The sequence below is a fragment of the Clytia hemisphaerica genome, unplaced genomic scaffold (genome assembly GCF_902728285.1).
Source record: "Clytia hemisphaerica strain Z4C2 unplaced genomic scaffold, Clytia hemisphaerica genome assembly, whole genome shotgun sequence".
Taxonomy (NCBI): Eukaryota; Metazoa; Cnidaria; class Hydrozoa; order Leptothecata; family Clytiidae; genus Clytia; species Clytia hemisphaerica.
Window position 1 is genome coordinate 1,835,894 of NW_027103595.1, and position 6,865 is coordinate 1,842,758.

At 39.2% G+C, this 6,865-nt stretch overlaps 1 long non-coding RNA gene across 1 annotated transcript; it reads right to left on the reverse strand.

Annotated features, from left to right (window-relative positions):
* Positions 1-542: 542 nt before the first annotated feature.
* LOC136801676 (uncharacterized) lies at positions 543-3,791 on the reverse strand. Its single transcript, XR_010845892.1, has 4 exons — positions 3,572-3,791; positions 1,596-1,695; positions 1,313-1,388; positions 543-814 (listed from the first exon to the last, which is right to left on the reverse strand). It is a non-coding gene; the product is annotated as an uncharacterized lncRNA (long non-coding RNA).
* Positions 3,792-6,865: the final 3,074 nt, after the last annotated feature.

Here is a 6,865-nt window from a genome sequence, read left to right on the forward strand (position 1 = left end):
GGTGCACCATAAATTGACGAGTTAATTAACTCGTAAGATTAAGGTGCACCATAAATTGACGAGTTAATTAACTCGTCAGTATAAGGTGCACCATAAATTGACGAGTTAATTAACTCGTAAGCTTATGGTGCACCATAAATTGACGAGTTAATTAACTCGTCAGTTTAAGGTGCACCATAAATTGACGAGTTAAATTATCTACTTGTGACGTCATAATTTCCCATTGATGACGTCATATTTAACGTAACTCGTGTTTTTTGTAACTCGTGTTTTTTAACTCGTGTTTTTTAACTCGTGTTTTCCGAGCCTCGTAAACAGTCTAACTGACGAGTAAGGTCTAGATCGCTATTTATCCGGTATTGCGCCATCCACAACCTTGACCGTTCCACCCCAGTGTATTCTTCGCCCTTACTTGTCAGCGCTAAATTACTTATTGTGGTGTATACAATATAGACTCTGTTGTGTAGCAATCTACTAATTTGCCGTAATTCTACAGATGTCTGCAGCAATATTCCAAGAATTCTAAAAAAAGATTAACGATTGTTGACCGGGGTAAGACCATAAATAAGATCTTTGATTTGGGTTCTATGTAATTTCTTTCACCGGGTTATCCATCGAGTGGGGCTGACCGGGTCACTGATATAGGGGTATAATAAAAATTTGCATATATAATCTCCGTGGATACAGTCGGGTGCATAATTCTTAGCGCTTCGATGGTGAATAAATGATTTTCCTGCCATGTTTTAGTCAAGTTGACAAGTAAGGGTAATGTCTACCTGAGAACGATCTCGATTATCGGTTCATCCAGTGGTTCCTATAAAAGACAACGAATGAATAAAAATAGGTGTATTCAGGGCTTCCATTACGTTAGCTCTTTAGATAGAAAGCACAACCAAACCCATCGAATATCAGTGCCGTAGGAAGCATTTTCATATTGGGGGGGGCTGAAGTTTAGTGACACCGCGAGGGCCAACCATGGTTTGGCCCGAGGGGGGAAATTTTGAAAATTTGAGCTCTAGATTGCTTGAAAATGCACTCAAAACATGCACTTAAAAGACAGTTATGACAAATTAAAAAAGAAAAACTTTGCATTTTGCAAAATAACCATTTTTGAAAAAATTATTGAGGGGGCATAGCCCCCCCCTTGCCCCCCCAGTTGCTACGGCACTGAATATTTATTAGACATGTAAAGAAATTTACAGTTAACGTTAATCTCAAAACTTAATAAGCGGGGGGGGATAATAAAAATGTCCTGGGTGGAAAATTTTCGAAAAATTAATTTGCGCCCCCCCAGCTATTAGGGACTACTTACTTGTACACTATTCTGCACTTTCACGGTATCCCTCCTTTATATGTCATTATATACCGCTACGCGTCATTGATACTACCTAGAACGCAAATGTTAATGTCAAAATCATGGAAATTAGAAGATGTAACTTTTCTTTATCTATGTTGGGATAAATTTTTGTCATTCAGTAGTTAACGAACTAAAATAGGGGTGCATGACAAAATTGTTTTACTAGTAGAAAGATACATATCAAAATGGTATAAAGGATGACGATAAAACCAGGTGAAAACATTCGAGAACGAAATACCTTTTCCTAATTGTATGCTGTCCAATATGAAGATGCGTTAACTTCTCAATCCGGAATACTTGATAGCTGTACCATTATTCGACTTGTCGATTTGGAATATCTTGAAAGAAAAGCAATGTATTCAAATTATTTAAATCTTCAACCGGCAAAACCACATTTAACCGATCAAATATGAAACAGTTACATACAACAGCGTTTCAAAACCTTTTCTAACATTTTTAAATGTCCATCATGTGGCGCTAGAATATCTTTACAATCCCTAAACCGGCGAAATTCTGGATTCATTGACTTAAATCAAAATACCTTACGTGTCCGCCGTTTTAGGTGGATTAAACTCTGTGGAGTAATTAAAAAAAAAACGGTAAATTAGTGATTTACATGAATTTTCGCCCTTTTCGCGAAACTTAGTTCTTGCTAAATTGAAAATCCGTCATAACTACAAGAAATTGGTGCGTATTTCCTTCGTTGCAAGGAAGGGGTGTTATGTGTATTCCCTTCGTTGCGAGAAAGGGATGTAATGTGTATTCCCTTCGTTGCGAGAAAGGGGTGTAATGTGTATTCCCTTCGTTGCGAGAAAGGGGTGTAATGTGTATTTCCTTCGTTGCAAGAAAGGGGTGTAATGTGTATTCCCTTCGTTGCAAGAAAGAGGTGTAATGTGTATTCCCTTCGTTGCGAGACAGGGAAATAGGAAAGCTCACATACACACTATATCTTTCTGCAATCTTTTATAATCACGGTTTCAAAAAAGACGGTCAAAGATTTCCGTATATTTTTGCCCCATTTTCGCTAGGAATAAATATTCTTGTTTTTTCTATTGTACCATCCGAAAGACCTTTATTGTGGCCAAACGTGTAGAAAAAATGAATGTGATTCATTCATTCTATAAAAAGTTACAGCTCTTCAAAGTCGGCCGAAGTTAACAGAGGGTGGCCGAAGTCATCTGGGTTTACGGTACGTTTTCTTAAAGGTTGGCACGGCAATTGACAGATCGTAAATACAGTAAAGCCTCCAATTAACGGACAAGCAATAATTCTATGGACAAGCGGACATTTCTATCTTTCACAGCCATCTACTAGTCAAAGCGTCATAAAAAATTCCAAATGTGGAAATTTCTAATTATAGCGGATATTACTTAGCGGATACAAACCCATTTTTCCGACGGCGCTACTAATTGAAGGCTCTGGCTCTATTAGTGTTCTCGCCTTTTTGGCGTCGTTTTACGAATTCACCAGAATTAAAAGCCACTATGATGGTAGCCTATCTCTATCTCAACACGCGATTTTTTGATCACTCGGTGTCGAGGAAAAAGCCGTGGTCGTCTGGTACAGATATATAACGCCAATCTCATAATCTCGCACCGTGAAGTTTTTGTGGGTTTGATTCTCTCTGATCGAAAGTGATCGTTTAATATCGATGCAGTCGATCGCTCGAAGTCATTCGTAGTCGATCGAAGTCAATCGAAGTCAATCGTAGTCGATCAATCGAAGTCGATCGAAGTCAATCGAAGTCGATCGAAGTCAGTCGTAGTCGATCGAAGTCATTCGATCGGCTTCGATCGTTTCGATTGACATCCCCTGGAGTATTGCAACAAAAATTGGGCCAGACAGACTTCCAGACTTGTAGCTAGCGAAGATTTTCTGGGAATAGACCTTTTTTCAAAGAGGACGTCCTGTTGAATAATTTTGTAGTCCAGCCATAAAAACAATGATTGATAGAGCCATGCATAATTACTGTATCGACGCGAACAGAGCACCTTTTATCCCTGAGCTCAAACTTTCCCTGAAACGATCAAACACCCAAACCACGAAAGCCCTATGTTCTTCTAGTCGTTCTAATCTATAACTGACGACAAATTTTTGAATGAATTTGTTTAGTACTTTTTTGGTGGTGTGGTTCAAGGTGATTAACGCTAGTTTTTGGAAAAGATAAGAGGGGGTAAATATATTCAAAGCACATGTATGAAGTACATCTTTTACCTTTGGTAGATTCGAGTGGTGTAAGGATTCGTCTCTTTCATCGACATTAAGTGTGATTTCTTTTTTTTTTGTTGCTTGACAGAAACTTTCAGTTCGCCATTTTCTTCGTCTGTATGTATTGGTAGATCAGCCAATCACAGCGCGTTGATTGTGAGGATTACGTCACCTTTTCAATTCCTAATTGTACGGTAAACGATAAATGTACTGATACGAGATTTTACCACTGACCTTTATATAACCCTGGACCAAACAATATCTGCCATCTTTGATTGGAGTTTTTTTAGAATTGGTACCCAAGGAGAAGCCATTGCAATGCTAAAAATTAACGTCTAGCGCCGCTACATCATCAAAAGAATTTGAGGGAAAGTAGACCTAGCTCTCTCGATGCATTTACACCGCTATCGAGTAGTGCCGACATTAGGGTACCAACCCGGGGGGGTACTAGGATTGATGGGTGTCGGGTATGTGCGTGCCAGACCTCTGGACCCTTACCCTTAGAGAGACTGAATTTTGGTGAAAAGGTGACCCTTAGAGAGACTCAGTGTAGAAAAACCCAACCCTTAGAGAGACTTTTTCACAAAAAATTTCTATAATGGGCCAAAGAAATTCGATTTTTAAAAGAATTTCCCCAATTTTCGAAAAATTTCTCTAATTTTTGAAAAATTTTCTCACTTTTTTTAAAAATGTTCTCACTTTTTTGACTTTTCACTTTTCTTTGACCCGAGTTTGTGAAAAAACCGACCCTTAGAGAGACTGATTTTGACTTTTGTTGTTTTGGTAACCCTTAGAGAGACTTTGGGAGGGTGAAAAACCCTACCCTTAAGGCACGCACATACCCAGCACCCATTTTTGCCTAAGTACCCCCCCCGGGGGTACCAATTTTCAAAAAACTCCGATCAAAGATTTTGCTTGGCTGGGATTGAGAAGCTTTGTCCAGGGTTATATAAAGGTCAGTGGATTTTACATAGGCCATTTCACGGTCGAAATGGATCATGGGTAATCAGGACTGATTGCGCCTCCATTACGGCTTCCCGCGCAGTGGTCCTGATTACCCATTACGCTTTGCGACTGTGAAATGGCCTATTGAACTGACTGTTTGTGGTGGAAAATGTTATATCGGATGGCCAAAAGTCACCTCACCTTCTTTTCTTTTCTTTCCTATCTCTTATCTGACTGTCTGAGTTTCTGAGACTTAGTTTCTCATTTCTGACTGAGTTTTCATACCTGTCAATCATTTGTCCATCAATTTCGACCAGTCTAATTTTCGCACCGAGTGGGATTCGAACCACCACCAAAGAAAGACCTTCAAATTCGGAAGCCAGCGCTCTATCCGTTGAGCCATCGCCGCACAGCAAAACCACGCAATTCATAACATATTATACCGAACTGGCAAAAGACGGGGGTAATATTATTATAATATGGGTAACAGTACCCCTTTTTTAAACCTGACTGAAATTCGAGCCGTTACTAGCAACCCTGCGGGGCCCAAGGCGCCGAGTATGCACCCGGCACAGTGACAAGCCGTTACTAGCAACCCTGACCCTACCTAACCCCCGGAAAAGTGACTATCAGCGATCCGTGGATAAAAAAATAAAATTAAAAAATGAAGGTGACTATTGGCCATCCGATATAAGAGCATCCGTTTGTGGTTGGATTCTAGAATTGCGCGATTGCTTTTAAGGAATTTCAAAAATGGAGGTTTTTGGCATTTGGTGGGAAAATGAAAAAAATGTTCCAGTTTCAGCTACTGACCGACCGACCGACCCATTTTTCAAAGCTTCTAGGACACGAACCAAACAATCAATTGGGCCTGGCCTAGGGAGGTCAGTCAAATTTTCGAACATCATAATATATATAAGGGGCCACTCACATATTGATTTTTCCCATGCTTAGCGTCATCCCGACGCTATAGGATGGGTGGGTTAAATCAAGCGATGCTAAGAAAATCTAGTAGAGATATCAATTTTCAAGGCCCAACAGATGCTCAAATTTCCAGAGGACCCTGCCGACGCACCGGACTGTCCGGTGTATTTGTCCGGTGGCAAAAAGTATCCTTTCGCTACACCGGACGCAATAAGTCCGGTGTCAGTCCGGTGTTGCATACAGGGAATTTTGGACACCGGACATTTATGAAACAAAAAAAAATTAAGAAACACCGGACGCACCGGACTGGTCATGTCCGGTGTTTTGATTGTCCGGTGGAAAAAAATATCCTTCTCCAACACCGGACATCCGACTTTCTTAAGTCCGGTGTAGAGATTGTCCAGTGGTAAAAAAAATTCTCATTTTACACCGGACTTTCGCGTGTCCGGTGTTCGTTAAGTCCGGTGCGTCGGCAGGGTCCTATTTCCAGAAAACTATAACTTTCATACTTATATTATTTTTCTAGTAGCCAGTTGGGTGTTTAAGATAAAAACAGCAAATTTATTGCTCTTTTCTGCAATTATTGTTGAAAACGGCAATTTTTTCAACAATGAAATGCTGAGTCAGCAAAAAAGTAAAAAAAGTAAATAAATGAAAATTGGCATTTTCGGCAATTATTGCCGTTTTTGGAAATAAAGTTGATTTTATTATTGAACACGTGGTATTTGACACCCTCACAATAAATAGGTCCACTGTGCCTCGTTCAGTTTTGTTTTCAACTGGTTTTTGCCGGAAATGCAGATAGCAAAATCGAGTCATATCCAGTCATATGTAAACAAACTTACGATGGAGGCTTTGTTTTCTCTTACTGACTGTGTTTCGGCATCAATACAGGATCTTGTTATATACATATTATTTTAGAATTTTTCATGTTATTGAGCAATGAAAAATTACTTTAAAAATCCGAAAAACCTTTAGTAGAGGGCATTTTGTAAAATCGCTCGAATGTTTTGATCAAAGCACTTGTTATACATTTTTGGAAAGCTAAGGGGTAGGGGAATCGAAATTACAATGTTTCCAATTTTTTTTCGGTCACTTTGGTCTGATTTTCGGACAAATATGAACGGTCTCAGGCAAAAATCATAGGGTTAAAAATTAATGAAAATTTTAGCTCGAGAAAACGGAGACCTGTTGTATATTTTTGGAAAGCTCTCAAAAATTAAGATTAGAGATATATTGCAAGTATAGTTGATTTCAGTACCTAAATCGAGATATTGAGCTTCAAAAAGCGCAAAAACTGGACAAAAATAGCTGTTTCTGGCTGAAAAACACGGTTTTCAAGGGTTAATATCTCGAGAAGCAAATATAAGCTATTTATAGTTTACCTGCTTTGTTGAAAATAATTTTTATGACGCGCGTGCTATTATTTTC